Source organism: Ranitomeya variabilis, chromosome 3 (genome assembly GCF_051348905.1).
Source record: "Ranitomeya variabilis isolate aRanVar5 chromosome 3, aRanVar5.hap1, whole genome shotgun sequence".
Taxonomy (NCBI): domain Eukaryota; kingdom Metazoa; phylum Chordata; class Amphibia; order Anura; family Dendrobatidae; genus Ranitomeya; species Ranitomeya variabilis.
The window spans coordinates 447,373,677-447,390,180 of NC_135234.1; the positions used below are offsets into that span (position 1 = coordinate 447,373,677).

Genomic DNA, 16,504 nt, shown 5'->3' on the forward strand with positions numbered 1-16,504 from the left:
GGTGTGGCCCAAGGAAATGAGCAGCAACATTCAAGAAATGGGCTGGTGAGTCAGGGCAAACTCCACCCAGTGAAAGATGAGGGACCATGACAGGCCTGAGGTTGCAGAAGAAACGACACGATTCATGGGATGTACATTGGCGAGGAAGCAGTAAGAAACAGAGATGGTGGAGTAGGGCAAGGAGAAGGGCGGTGTTATGACCCCAATGGCGAGGGTCTCAGAGGAACGTGGAAGTCTGCAGAATACAAAAATCCAGCTCATAGGGCAGTGGTAACTGGGTTGACCATATATCTACTCCTAACGCCAACACTAGAAGTAGCCGGGGATCATTCCTACGTTGATTCTAGATGACACGCGCCAGCCGGAGAATCTAGCTACCCCTAGTAGAGGAAAACAAAGACCTTTCTTGCCTCCAGAGAAGGGGACCCCAAAGCTGGATAGAAGCCCCCCACAAATAATGACGGTGAGGTAAGAGGAAATGACAAACACAGAAATGAACCAGGTTTAGCACAGAGAGGCCCGCTTACTAATAGCAGAATAAAGAAAGGTAACTTATATGGTCAACAAAACCCCTATCAAAATCCACACTGGAAATTCAAGAACCCCCGAACCGTCTAACGGTCCGGGGGGAGAACACCAGCCCCCCTAGAGCTTCCAGCAAAGGTCAGGATATAGATTTGGAACAAGCTGGACAAAAATACAAAACCAAAACAAATAGCAAAAAGCAAAAGGCAGACTTAGCTGATATAACTGGAACCAGGATCAGTAGACAAGAGCACAGCAGACTAGCTCTGATAACTACGTTGCCAGGCATAGAACTGAAGGTCCAGGGAGCTTATATAGCAACACCCCTAACTAACGACCCAGGTGCGGATAAAAGGAAAGACAGAAAAACCAGAGTCAAAAAACTAGTAACCACTAGAGGGAGCAAAAAGCAAATTCACAACAGTACCCCCCCCTTAGTGAGGGGTCACCGAACCCTCACCACGACCACCAGGGCGATCAGGATGAGCGGCATGAAAGGCACGAACTAAATCGGCCGCATGAACATCAGAGGCGACCACCCAGGAATTATCCTCCTGACCATAGCCCTTCCACTTGACCAGGTACTGAAGCCTCCGCCTGGAGAGGCGAGAATCCAAGATCTTCTCCACCACGTACTCCAACTCGCCCTCAACCAACACCGGAGCAGGAGGCTCAGCAGAAGGAACTACAGGCACAATGTACCGCCGCAACAAGGACCTATGAAATACATTGTGAATAGCAAACGACACAGGAAGATCCAGACGAAAAGATACAGGATTAAGGATTTCCAATATCTTGTAAGGCCCAATAAAACGAGGTTTAAATTTGGGAGAGGAGACCTTCATAGGAACAAAGCGGGAAGAAAGCCATACCAAATCCCCAACGCGTAGTCGGGGACCCACACCGCGGCGGCGGTTGGCAAAGCGCTGAGCCTTCTCCTGTGACAACTTCAAGTTGTCCACCACATGATTCCAGATCTGCTGCAACCTATCCACCACAGAATCCACCCCAGGACAGTCAGAAGGCTCCACATGACCCGAAGAAAAACGAGGATGGAAACCAGAGTTGCAGAAAAAAGGCGAAACCAAGGTGGCGGAACTAGCCCGATTATTAAGGGCAAACTCAGCCAACGGCAAGAATGTCACCCAATCGTCCTGATCAGCAGAGAAAAAACACCTCAAATAAGCCTCCAAAGTCTGATTAGTTCGCTCCGTCTGTCCATTAGTCTGAGGATGGAAAGCAGACGAAAACGACAAATCAATGCCCATCCTACTACAAAAGGATCGCCAGAACCTGGAAACGAACTGGGATCCTCTGTCTGACACAATATTCTCAGGGATGCCGTGCAAACGAACCACGTTCTGAAAAAACACAGAAACCAGATCGGAAGAGGAAGGCAGCTTAGGCAAAGGAACCAAATGGACCATCTTGGAAAAGCGATCACATATCACCCAGATAACGGACATGCCCTGAGATAGCGGAAGATCAGAAATGAAATCCATGGAGATATGTGTCCAAGGTCTCTTCGGGACAGGCAAGGGCAAGAGCAAACCGCTGGCACGAGAACAGCAAGGCTTAGCTCGAGCACAAGTCCCACAGGACTGCACAAATGACCGCACATCCCTTGACAAGGAAGGCCACCAAAAGGACCTGGCCACCAGATCTCTGGTGCCAAAAATTCCCGGGTGACCTGCCAACACCGAGGAATGAACCTCGGAAATGACTCTGCTGGTCCACTTATCCGGGACAAACAGTCTGTCAGGTGGACAAGACTCAGGCCTATCAGCCTGAAATCTCTGCAACACACGTCGCAGATCCGGAGAAATAGCTGACAAGATAACTCCATCTTTAAGAATACCAACAGGATCAGCGACTCCAGGAGCATCAGGCACAAAGCTCCTAGAAAGAGCATCGGCCTTCACATTCTTTGAACCTGGTAAATACGAGACAACAAAATCAAAGCGGGAGAAAAACAATGACCAGCGGGCCTGTCTCGGATTAAGGCGTTTAGCAGACTCGAGATACATCAGATTTTTGTGATCAGTCAAGACCACCACACGATGCTTAGCACCCTCGAGCCAATGACGCCACTCCTCAAATGCCCATTTCATGGCCAACAACTCCCGATTGCCCACATCATAATTTCGCTCGGCAGGCGAAAACTTCCTAGAGAAAAAGGCACAAGGTTTCATAACAGAGCAACCAGGGCCTCTCTGCGACAAAACGGCCCCTGCCCCAATCTCCGAAGCATCCACCTCAACCTGAAAGGGAAGTGAGACGTCAGGCTGGCACAAAACAGGCGCCGAAGTAAACCGGCGTTTCAACTCCTGGAAAGCCTCCACGGCAGCAGGAGCCCAGTTAGCTACATCGGAGCCCTTCTTGGTCATATCCGTCAAAGGTTTCACAATGCTAGAAAAATTAGCGATAAAACGACGGTAGAAGTTAGCGAAGCCCAAGAACTTCTGAAGACTCTTAACTGACGAGGGCTGAGTCCAATCAAGAATAGCTCGGACCTTGACTGGGTCCATCTCCACAGCAGAAGGGGAAAAAATGAACCCCAAAAAGGGAACCTTCTGTACACCAAAGAGACACTTTGAGCCCTTGACAAACAAAGAATTTTCACGCAAAATTTTAAAGACCAACCTGACCTGCTCCACATGCGAATCCCAATTATCAGAAAAAAACAAAATATCATCCAGATAAACAATCAAAAATTTATCCAGATACTTCCGGAAAATGTCATGCATAAAGGACTGAAAAACTGAAGGCGCATTGGAGAGCCCAAAAGGCATCACCAAGTACTCAAAATGACCTTCGGGCGTATTGAATGCGGTTTTCCATTCATCACCTTGCTTAATGCGCACAAGGTTGTACGCACCACGAAGGTCTATCTTGGTGAACCACTTGGCACCCTTAATCCGGGCAAACAAGTCAGACAACAGCGGTAAAGGATACTGAAACTTGACAGTGATCTTATTTAAAAGCCGATAATCAATACAAGGTCTCAAAGATCCGTCCTTTTTTGCCACAAAAAAGAATCCCGCACCAAGAGGGGAAGAAGACGGACGAATATGTCCTTTCTCCAGAGACTCCTTGATATATGAACGCATAGCGGTATGTTCAGGTACCGACAGATTAAACAGTCTTCCCTTAGGAAATTTACTGCCTGGGATCAAATCTATAGCACAGTCACAGTCCCTATGAGGAGGCAGTGCACTGGACTCAGACTCACTGAAGACATCCTGATAATCAGACAAATACTCCGGAACTTCCGAAGGCGTAGAGGAAGCAATAGACACAGGCAGGGAATCCCCATGAATACCACGACAGCCCCAACTTGAGACTGACATAGCCTTCCAGTCCAGGACTGGATTATGGGTCTGTAACCATGGCAGCCCTAAAACAACCAAATCATGCATTTTATGTAAAACCAGGAAACGTATCACCTCGCGGTGTTCAGGAGTCATGCACATGGTAACCTGTGTCCAATACTGCGGTTTATTTGCTGCCAATGGTGTAGCATCAATACCCCTAAGAGGAATAGGATTTTCTAATGGTTCAAGAGTAAAACCACAGCGCTTAGTAAATGAGAGATCCATGAGACTCAGGGCAGCACCTGAATCTACAAACGCCATGACAGGATAAGATGACAGTGAGCAAATCAAAGTTACAGACAGAATAAATTTAGGTTGCAAATTACCAACGGTGACAGGACTAACAACCTTAGCTATACGTTTAGAGCATGCTGAGATAACATGTGTAGAATCACCACAGTAGTAGCACAAGCCATTCCGGCGTCTATGAATTTTCCGCTCATTTCTAGTCAGGATTCTATCACATTGCATTAAATCAGGTGTCTGTTCAGACAACACCATGAGGGAATTTGCGGTTTTTCTATCACATTGCACCGAATTAGGTGTCTGTTCAGACAACACCATGAGGGAATTTGCGGTTTTGCGCTCCCGCAACCGCCGGTCAATTTGAATAGCCAGTGCCATAGTATCATTCAGACCTGCGGGAATGGGAAAACCCACCATAACATTCTTAATGGCTTCAGAAAGGCCATTTCTAAAATTAGCGGCCAGTGCACACTCGTTCCAATGTGTCAGCACGGACCATTTCCGAAATTTTTGGCAATACACTTCAGCCTCGTCCTGCCCCTGAGACATAGCCAGCAAGGCCTTTTCTGCCTGAATCTCAAGATTGGGTTCCTCATAAAGTAAACCGAGCGCCAGAAAAAACGCATCAAGATCAGCCAATGCCGGATCTCCTGGCGCCAGCGAAAAAGCCCAATCCTGAGGGTCGCCCCGTAAGAACGAAATAACAATTTTTACTTGCTGAGCAGAATCTCCAGATGAACAGGGTCTCAGGGACAAAAACAATTTACAATTATTCACGAAATTCCTAAACTTAAACCTGTCTCCGGAAAACAGTTCAGGAATCGGTATTTTAGGTTCTGACCTAGGATTTCTGATAACATAATCTTGTATGCCCTGCACACGAGTAGCCAGCTGGTCCACACTTGTAATCAAGGTCTGGACATTCATGTCTGCAGCAAGCATAGCCACTCTGAGGTAAAGGGGAAAAAGAAAAAAAAAACTCAGAATCTTCTTTCTTATAATCCCTCTTCTGCAATGCATTAAACATTTAATACTGGCCTGGCAAACTGTTATGACCCCAATGGCGAGGGTCTCAGAGGAACGTGGAAGTCTGCAGAATACAAAAATCCAGCTCATAGGGCAGTGGTAACTGGGTTGACCATATATCTACTCCTAACGCCAACACTAGAAGTAGCCGGGGATCATTCCTACGTTGATTCTAGATGACACGCGCCAGCCGGAGAATCTAGCTACCCCTAGTAGAGGAAAACAAAGACCTTTCTTGCCTCCAGAGAAGGGGACCCCAAAGCTGGATAGAAGCCCCCCACAAATAATGACGGTGAGGTAAGAGGAAATGACAAACACAGAAATGAACCAGGTTTAGCACAGAGAGGCCCGCTTACTAATAGCAGAATAAAGAAAGGTAACTTATATGGTCAACAAAACCCCTATCAAAATCCACACTGGAAATTCAAGAACCCCCGAACCGTCTAACGGTCCGGGGGGAGAACACCAGCCCCCCTAGAGCTTCCAGCAAAGGTCAGGATATAGATTTGGAACAAGCTGGACAAAAATACAAAACCAAAACAAATAGCAAAAAGCAAAAGGCAGACTTAGCTGATATAACTGGAACCAGGATCAGTAGACAAGAGCACAGCAGACTAGCTCTGATAACTACGTTGCCAGGCATAGAACTGAAGGTCCAGGGAGCTTATATAGCAACACCCCTAACTAACGACCCAGGTGCGGATAAAAGGAAAGACAGAAAAACCAGAGTCAAAAAACTAGTAACCACTAGAGGGAGCAAAAAGCAAATTCACAACAGGGCAGCCGAGGACAGCTACGGCAGGTCATGAACATGGTGAGGAAGGAGGTGAAGCCTGGTGGCTTGCTGAAAGAGAGTCAGGCCCAGCCCAAGCCAGAGTCAGGACCATGAACAGCAACCTGGCTTGCAGCCGGCAGATGGGCCAAAAGCCTGGAAGCCTTGGACACCGGTGAGTCTCCCACCCATGCCAAAAGAACCGCCTCTAAAATCTCCTTCACTGAGCTCGGGGGCAGAGCTCAACACCAGGAATTAACCCCTCACCACCCAGGTCAGGTGGGTGGTTCAGGCCAAAAAAGTGTGGCTACTGGGCCAGCCTGACAGAGAAAAATTGATGCAGCACATGTCCCGTTGGATAGTGAGATACTTTACTCCTGCACATGGCTACGGTTTTATCATGGTATAAAACACTGGGCACAAGGTCTATGCCAATGCTCAATCCCTCCAGCAGGTGCCCAGTTTACAGGAAGGCAAACATGTCTAGTTCTTGCAGAAAGATGGACCGAGGGGCTGGTTTGCGATCACAGTCTCTCGGGTCTGGGCCGATGGAAAAGAGGAGTCAGAGACTAACTAGCCTTGCCAGGAGGTGGCAGAACCCAGGGTCGTCACACCCCCAAGGGTCAGGGTCAGAAACCCCAGCTCTTGTAGGGCCTCCTCCAATGGCAGGGTCTCAGGACTGTCGGAGACAGCCACCAATTCGGTCTTGGTGTACGTGGCCCAGGGAGTGCACTGGTTGGTGTATGTGAGGAGAAGAGAGGCCAAGGAAATCTGGGTCTGAGCACAGACACCTAAGCGAGAAAAGAAGAGGAGTCAAATGACGAGCGGGCCTAGTTGTGCCAGTTACACGTGTGTGCATTGGCACAGAGCTTAAATGGGTCAGGTGACCCACAGGATTCAGTACTCCCTTGTGTTTATGCGAATGGCCAAGGAAGTGAAGTTTTCCCCCTCTTTCCCAGTTTGATTGTGTTCATTGCATATCCCCTGCTGGATTGCAGAGACGCTGCAGCCACTGAAGGGTCCAACACCCTCAGCCAAGGACTGAATTCCAGCAGACAAGGGAGAAAACAATTAAGGCACTATGCCCCCAATGGACTGTGGGCATTCCACAAGTTCATATGCTTGCGGAGAGCTAGGGGGAGAATGACATGACATTCCAACCTGGTTGTAGCCTCATGGAGAGCTTTTGGGCCCTGGCAGAGCAGGGCCAGTGCTGACCCGGAAGTACAGTTACCGGGTTGAAGGAGTTGGGATGTGCCACCTGGACTGTCAGGGCATTAATGTTGGCCTACAGGCCTAAAGAACTTGGACTCTCGGTTCCAGGGTCCCAAGCACGTGGGACTGGGGTCATGCTAATCCACCAAGAAGGATACTATATATACCCCTGGAAGAGGCAACCTTTATTTATGTGTGATATAACTGAGGAGAACTGTGAGTCAAAAATTGCCAGAAAAATAATAATAATCTTAAATAATATTTATTGAAAAATTATTACATGAAGCAATAAAACCATATATCATAATAAGTAAAATCTTGTGATAGATCCATAAGTGCATCCAATGACCAAAGATCACAGAACAGGATACTGCTGGGTATACTAAAGTGTCTTGTGCAACAAGGTGCAGCTATAACATTGCCATCAAGTCTGATCAGATGTAAATAAGCTGTGGCACTCTAACAATAGTGAGGCCAATGCATTCCATACCCGTAATATTGCCACATGCCTAACAATGGCCAGACTACGATGTGCATACAAAATAGGTTAAATTAAATTACCCATATCAGTGCGGCAGGTCCCGTTCTGGTCCCGGTGAACTACCCCAACGCGCATTTCGCGTGTAGTGAATCCCGCTTCCTTATTTATGTGTGTTGTATGTGCCGTCATAAGTGAGGTTAGGGTAACGATAGAGTCAATGTTAGTAGCCCAGAGAGTGATTGGTTTAATGCTAGGGAAAGTAACTGCCCTACTGTTGTTAGTTAGATAGGGACAAGTTCCAGTAAGAAATGTCTGTGAGCAGTGCAGTCGTTGTGGGTAAACTACAGAAAAGGGGACTAAGGGACAAGGGAGCAGCATGACTTTGAAGTAACGAAGAGACAGAGTGGCCTTCCACAGGAAAACTCTGAGCTTGCAAAACGCCAAAGGTAATGGACCTAAACAGGACTGAGTTCATGGGACCAGTGGAAGTACTGAGTGGTAGATCCAGGGCACCAGTACTGGAAGAAATAGGACGCGGAACTGCTGAGAAACCCAGTTGCAAACTCAGCCCCAAATACACTGTGTTCCAAATTATTATGCACAAAGAGTTTAGGAATGATAAGGTTAGAATTTTTTTGTTTGTCATTTAAACTCATTGATGGTGATGTGTGTCAGGGCTCTTTATATCACTGAAAGCAATTGCAGATACCTGTGCAAATTAGTTTGGCAGGTGTGTCCAAATAAAGGCAAGACTACTTAAGAAGGCTGTTCCACATTATTAAGCAGCCTACATTTTTTGCCAGAATGGGAAAGAAAAAGGATGTGTCGGCTGCTGAGAAGCAACAAATTGTGGAGTATTTAGGTCAAGGCATGACTACAATCAACATTGCCAAGACACTTCATCATGATCATCGCACAATCAAGAAGTATGTAGCCGATTCCCAGCACACAGGTGTGCGTGCTGATAAGGAAAAATTGAGGACTCTTTCCAACAGGCAATTGCGTAAGGTTAAAAGAGCAGCTGCAAAAATGCCTTGTCATAGCAGCAGACAAGTTTTTGAAGCTGCTGGTGCCTCCAACGTCCCCAGAACAAGAAGATGCAGGGTCCTTCAGAGGTTTGCAGCTGTGCGTAAACCATCCTGTCGACCACCTCTATCCACTGCACACAAGCAGAAACGGCTCCAGTGGGCCAAACGATACATGAAGACTGACTTCCAACCTGTTTTGTTCACCGATGAGTGCCGTGCAACGCTCGATGGTCCAGATGGATGGAGTGGAGGATGGCTGGTTGATGGACACCCCATGAAAACACAGCTAAGGCGCCAACAAGGAGGAGGTGGAGTATTGTTTTGGGCTGGAATCATGGGGAGAGAGATTGTAGACCCCTTTATGATCCCTGAAGGGGTAAAGATGAACTCCATAATCTATGTGGAGTTTCTAAAACAACACTTCCTGCCATGGTTCAAGAGGAAGAACCGTGCTTTCCGCAGCAAGATCATTTTCATGCATGATAATGCACCGCCTCATGCTGCAAAAAACACATCTGCATCTCTGGCTGCTATGGGCATAAAGGAGGACAAACTTATGGTGTGGCCACCATCTTTCCCTGACCTCAACCCCATTGAGAACCTCATCAAAAGGAGTGTCTATGATGGCGGGAGGCAGTTCACATCTAAGCAACAGCTCTGGGAGGGTATTCTGTCCACATGCAAAACAATTGAAACCATCCAAAAACTGACAAATTCAATGGACGAGAGAGTTCAGAAGCTTCCTTCGAACAAGGGGTCCTATGTGTAAATGTAACATCACCTAGGATAAGGTTTCACTTGAAAACTGTTTGATTTCATTTTGTAATAAGCTGATAATGCTAATAACTTCACAATTGACCATTTTTTTGTTCAAAATTTAAAAAAAAGGTTGAAAACTCTGCTGTGCATAATAATTTGGAACATGCATTTTGAGTGTTTATTTAAAAAAAAAAAGATACTGTTTTCATAGGCAGTTTGTTCCAAAACATTGCAATCATACTAGAATAGTAGATGACTGGAAAATAACAATGACTGCAATTCAGATAGGTAATTTAGAGAAAATATGAGGAAATATTATGTGCATAATAATTTGGAACACAGTGTTAATGCATTTAAATGGGAAAAAAATCTGTCAGTGAGCTCATTCTGAAAATTCAATGGAAAACATTGTCCCCAAAGGTGGACAGTCCATTCAATTAAATGTTTTTTTCTCACTTTTACTAAGTTGTTTATTTAACTCAGGTGTATACTCACTTTGTTCCCACTTAAATCAATAACTAATATTACGTAACTAGACAATAATTTATTTAAGGCTATGCTCAAATACATGTTAGGATTTAAAGGGAATCTGTCACCAGGTATTTGCTATGTAATCTGAGTGCATTATAATGTAGGGTCACAGACCTTGATTCCAGTGATGTGTCACTTACTGAGCAGTTTGATGTCATTTTGATAACACTGATTTTATCTAGCAGTTTTCTGAATGCTGAGATCTGTTTCACCCCCACTCCCACCCCACACCACTGATTGGAAGCTTTCTGCCCATGTACAGTGTACCCAGAAAGCTGCCAATTAGTGGTGGAGGTGGGATTATACAGAATTCATTAATATGGAGGACTACCTGACAGCAGGTTTACTAGTCCTCTAATGATAATCTCCAGCTGACAAAACAGTGATTTTATCAAACCTACAGCAAACAGCCCAGTAAGTGATATATCACTGGAATCAGGGCCTCTACATGATGCTACTCTAAGATTAGGTGAGAAAACCTCATGAGAGATTACCTTTAACATATAGACCCCTTGCAGTTTTACAGAGCACTGCTTTAGTTCAACATTTAAAGGGACTCTGTCACCTGAATTTGGAGGGAACAATTTTCAGCCATAGGGGCGGGGTTTTCGGGTGTTTGATTCACCCTTTCCTTACCCGCTGGCTGCATGCTGGCTGAAATATTGGATTGAAGTTCATTCTCTGTCCTCCGTAGTACATGCCTGCACAAGGCAATCTTGCCTTATGCAGGCGTGTACTACGGAGGACTGAGAATGAACTTCAATCCAATATTGCAGCCAGCATGCAGCCAGCGGGTAAGGAAAGGGTGAATCAAACACCCGAAAACCCCGCCCCTATGGCTGAAAATTGTTCCCTCCAAATTCAGTTGACAGAGTCCCTTTAATTACAGGTATAATATGCTCTTCTGACTGACAAATGATCCATCATTGGTTTCCTTAACAGACCAAAGTGGGAGAAAAAAAAAAAAAACTTAAAGGTAAAAAAAAAAGTAATAGTTTGTCTTGTATTTTTTTTCAGAAATTCAATAATGGATGTCACTATTGAAATACGGACTTGTTATTTGGACCAACAATCTGTGTCTTCTGCATCCTCACTATGGATTTTATGGACACCTGACATAAGATGCCATTGATGGCCAAAGATTATATAATTTGTGATTAGAAACCACACATTCTTAACCCAATGAGAAATGGCAAAGACAACAATTCCATATCTAAGAACAACCAACTCCAAAATGGGTGACCTCATAAGTGCTCTATAATTTTGCAGTGGGTAATAGAACTAGCCCGTTATCCAGATGTTCAGTATAGAAGACATTTTGCGGCAAAACGTCAGACTTTGAATACCAAACATTTCAGCTTTCTGGTCATTTACACACTAAATTTGATAAAATGCATATCTCTGGTAATATACAGCGGTATAAAGTAAAGTTTTTCTACTACAGTATATCACAAAAGTGAGTACACCCCTCACATTTTTGTATATGTCTTGTAGATTGTGAGCCCTCGCAGGCAGGGTCCTCTCTCCTCCTGTACCAGTCGTGACTCGTGACTTGTATTGTTCAAGATTACTGTACCTGTTTTTATTATGTATACCCCTCCTCACATGTAAAGCGCCATGGAATAAATGGCGCTATAATAATAAATAATAATAATATGTCTTTTCATCGGACAACACTGGAGATATAGATGTTAATGGCTGTGTGTTGAGTTATTTAGAGAGCACAGTAAATTTACACCATTACACAAGCTGTACACTGACTACTTTACATTGTATCAAATCTTCAGCGATGTTGCATGAAAAGATATAATAAAATATTTACAAAAATTTCAGGGGTGTACTCACTTTTGTGATATAGTGTATATGCTTATAAATGATCCCTAGATTACAGTATTCAGATTTATGGGGTACTAAACAAAGTGAAGGAAAAAGGAAAATACAGAAATTGAAATAAGGGAATATTTATTACAAAACTAAGGAAAAGGGTAAACTGTCATAGATGTAAGGCGAGAGATGCTGCTGTAAAGATTAAGCACTCCGGTGCGCTTAGCGTAGCACCTTATTTATTGACTGCTATACCAGCAGTAGACGTCACTGACTATCCTGCAGGAAAGGCTCCACTGCTCCCCGCTCTGCTCATATTCCACTTCTACTACTCTGCGCCATTCACTGTGCCTAGTACACATTCACGCTCTCATGTCATGGCTGCGGTGTTCAATTTATTAGCCCGATGCTGTATTAGCGGTAGAATTTTATAGCACAATCTATGTGGTAATATTTTAGGGGTAGGGGTGCATTTTGTCACCTCTTTTCCATTGCTGTGCACTCTGTGTGACTGCAGATTTATGAATCCCCCCAGTGCACACACTATGTACTGGGGGATTCACTGGTTTTTGACTCCGGACCGGATCCTCTGGTGTGGTGCAGAAAGACACACTGATGGTAAAAATGGACACACTGATGGTAAAAATGGACACACTGATGACACACTGATGGTAAAAACGGACACACAGATGACACACTGATGATAAAAACATACCCACTGATGACACATTGATAGTGAAAATGGAAACACAGATGATACACTGATGGCAAGAACGGACACGGATGACACTGATGGTAAAAACGGACAGGGCCGTTTCTTCAACAGGGCGGGCAGGGCGGCCACACGGGGCGCCGTGGGGCCGGGGGGCGCAGGAGAGGCCTCGGGCCCCGGTGGTCCCCTGCCCGCTGCTGCTGCTGTTTAAGGGCTGTCAGGGGCGCGGATGCCGCGCTCAGTGCTGAGCGCGGGCGCGCCCTGCCCGAACTCAGCTGCAAATCTGACAGCTGAGCGGTCAGATCATCGCCTCGCGTCGCCGCGCCCCCCCCCCCGCACCGCACATAATGGTTGCGGCCACCTCGGCGCCGCCACTCACCCATACCTCCCAACCGTCCCGATTTCAGCGGGACAGTCCCGCTTTGGCACCGGGGTCCCGCTGTCCCGCTTCGGGCATTTAAAATCCCGAATTTGCGGCCGCCGGTGAAGCCCCGCCCACTTCCGGGACGTAGAGAGAGCCTGTTTTTTTTTTTTTTTATATAAAAGCTGCCTCCTGACCGCCCGCGCAACACCCCCCCCCCTCCCGCCCCCTGTGCGGCGCTGCCACGCTGAAGGAGAGAGCCTGCAGCAATCAAGAAGAAAGGTCAGCGATTCACTACCTCTGGCTGTGTGTGCACGGAGCTCCGGCTTCTGCTCTTAGCTGCTATCCCGGCAGAGAAGGAGAGACGGGGGAGGTGCCGGGATAGTGCAGAGCTGTGAGCAGGAGACTGAAGACTTCAGCAGAGAGCTGCACATGGACATCAGCCGCCCCTGCATCACAGAGGAGATTGTGTGTGTGTGATGTGTGTGATGGCTGCGTGTGTGTGTGTGTGATGGCTGGGTGTGTGTGTGTGATGGCTGTGTGTGTGTGATGGCTGCGTGTGTGTGTGTGTGATGGCTGCGTGTGTGTGATGGCTGCGTGTGTGTGTGTGATGGCTGTGTGTGTGTGATGGCTGCGTGTGTGTGTGTGTGATGGCTGCGTGTGTGTGTGTGTGATGGCTGCGTGTGTGTGTGTGATGGCTGCGTGTGTGTGTGATGGCTGCGTGTGTGTGTGTGATGGCTGCGTGTGTGTGTGTGATGGCTGCGTGTGTGTGTGATGGCTGCATGTGTGATGGCTGCGCGTGTGTGTGTGTGTGTGATGGCTGCGTGTGTGTGTGTGATGGCTGTGTGTGTGATGGCTGCGTGTGTGTGTGATGGCTGCGTGTGTGTGTGTGATGGCTGCGTGTGTGTGATGGCTGCGTGTGTGTGATGGCTGCGTGTGTGTGATGGCTGCGTGTGTGTGATGGCTGCGTGTGTGTGTGATGGCTGTGTGTGTGTGATGGCTGCGTGTGTGTGATGGCTGCGTGTGTGTGATGGCTGTGTGTGTGTGATGGCTGTGTGTGTGTGATGGCTGTGTGTGTGTGATGGCTGTGTGTGTGTGATGGCTGTGTGTGTGTGATGGCTGCGTGTGTGTGATGGCTGCGTGTGTGTGTGATGGCTGCGTGTGTGTGTGTGTGTGATGGCTGCGTGTGTGATGTCTGCGTGTGTGTGTGATGGCTGCATGTGTGTGATGGCTGCGTGTGTGTGTGTGTGTGATGGCTGCGTGTGTGTGTGTGATGGCTGCGTGTGTGTGTGTGTGATGGCTGCGTGTGTGTGTGTGTGATGGCTGCGTGTGTGTGTGATGGCTGCGTGTGTGATGCATTTGTGTCAAAGCTGCATGTGTTTGTGAGCTGCGTGCGTGTGAGCTGCGTGCCTGTGTGTGAGCTGCGTGCCTGTATGTCATTATACAGTATGGAGCATCATGTGTGGTCATTATACAATATGGAGCATCATGTGCGGTCATTATACAGTATGGAGCATCATGTGCGGTCATTATACAGTATGGAGCATTATGTGTGGCCATTATACAGTATGGAGCATCATGTGCGGTCATTATACAGTATGGAGCATCATGTGCGGTCATTATACAATATGGAGCATCATGTGCGGTCATTGTACAGTATGGAGCATCATGTGCGGTCATTATACAGTATGGAGCATCATGTGCGGTCATTATACAGTATGGAGCATCATGTGTGGCCATTATACAGTATGGAGCATCATGTGCGGCCATTATACAGTATGGAGCATCATGTGTGGCCATTATACAGTATGGAGCATCATGTGCGGCCATTATACAGTATGGAGCATCATGTGCGGTCATTATACAGTCTGGAGCATCATGTGCGGTCATTATACAGTCTGGAGCATCATGTGCGGTCATTATACAGTCTGGAGCATCATGTGCGGTCATTATACAGTCTGGAGCATCATGTGCGGTCATTATACAGTCTGGAGCATCATGTGCGGTCATTATACAGTCTGGAGCATCATGTGCGGTCATTATACAGTATGGAGCATCATTTGCGGTCATACAGTATGGAGCATCATGTGCGGTCATTATACAGTATGGAGCATCATGTGCGGTCATTATACAGTATGGAGCATCATGTGGGGTCATTATACAGTATGGAGCATCATGTGCGGTCATTATACAGTCTGGAGCATCATGTGCGGTCATTATACAGTATGGAGCATCATTTGCGGTCATACAGTATGGAGCATCATGTGTGTTCATTATACAGTATGGAGCATCATGTGCGGCCATTATACAGTATGGAGCATCATGTGTGTTCATTATACAGTATGGAGCATCATGTGCGGTCATTATACAGTATGGAGCATCATGTGCGGTCATACAGTATGGAGCATCATGTGTGTTCATTATACAGTATGGAGCATCATGTGTGGCCATTATACAGTATGGAGCGTCATGTGTGTTCATTATACAGTATGGAGCATCATGTGTGGCCATTATACAGTATGGGGCACTGTGTGGCCATATTTTTTTGTTTATAATTATTGTATATGAAACAGTGTGATCGGCAGTGCTAAATGGGTGTGGTTGGGATGTGGATATGGGTGTGACTAATTATGAATGGGTGTGGTCAGAGGCGTGGCCTAAAATTTGCCGCGGCGCGCAAAGCGCGCCGCAAACTTTGTCCCTCTTTCCCATCTTCAAAAGTTGGGAGGTATGACTCACCTCCGCTCCGCGCTGGATGAACAGCGAGAATGAACAGCCAGGATGAGGCAGCTCGGCCACTCCCACACTGATAGCAGGGGCGCCGCGCTCTCGGCTGAGCACGGGCGCTCCCTGAGACAGTGATCAAAGAGCTAAGCACACACACTATCACTGTCAGACTAGGCTGCCTGGCTGTTGCCAATTTCAATGCTGGACAGGACAGGCTGCAGTCTAGTCTGACAGTGGTAGCAGTATAGCAAAAATGCCCACCCCCTGCCTATGGATTAGTCCTTCCCTTCCCAGCAGCCCCATTTAGCAGTCTGAGCGCGCTCAGACTCAGAGGGCAGAGGGCACTGACACACTGAACAGGTGAGGGGGTCTGAGGGATGGGATGGGTTGGGCTAGCCTTTTTTTTTGGATGGGGACCCCCACACCTGCCCCCCCCCCAACCACCCTTGGGGCATGCTGATTTGGCATGCCCCACAGCATGAAACCCGGGAGGGGGCCCAGCTGACTTACCTCATCTTTGGCAGTCTGGTGGCATCCTCACCCAGGCGAGAAGTGTTGGAAAGAGTTATGGCAGTAACTGTATACCTGGCAACCAATAATTTAGCTTTTCGAGGATCGTCAAATACATTGTTTACACCAAATAATGGACATTTCCTTGGGCTTATAGAGCTTCTTGGAAAATTTGAACCAGTAATGAGAGATCATTTAAAACGAATTACTTCCCAGGAAATCCATACACATTACTGTGGAAATTTAATTCAAAATGAAATTATCTGCTTGATGGCCTCTCAGGTGAAGAAATGTATTCTAGAAAAAGCCAAAAGATCTAAGTATTTTTCAATAATGTTGGACTGCACACAAGATGCAGGTCACACTGAACAGTTGTCATACACCTTAAGATTTGTTGATATAGATGATGATCA

General features: G+C 46.7%; 1 protein-coding gene across 1 annotated transcript in view; it reads left to right on the plus strand.

Annotated features, from left to right (window-relative positions):
- LOC143816293 (P2X purinoceptor 1-like) overlaps positions 1-11,500 on the plus strand; it is a 207,433-nt gene extending 195,933 nt beyond the window's left edge. Inside the window, exon 14 of the mRNA XM_077296495.1 lies at positions 10,975-11,500. The gene's annotated coding sequence lies outside the window, so the exon portion shown is untranslated. The remainder of the gene's footprint in view (positions 1-10,974) is intronic.
- Positions 11,501-16,504: the final 5,004 nt, after the last annotated feature.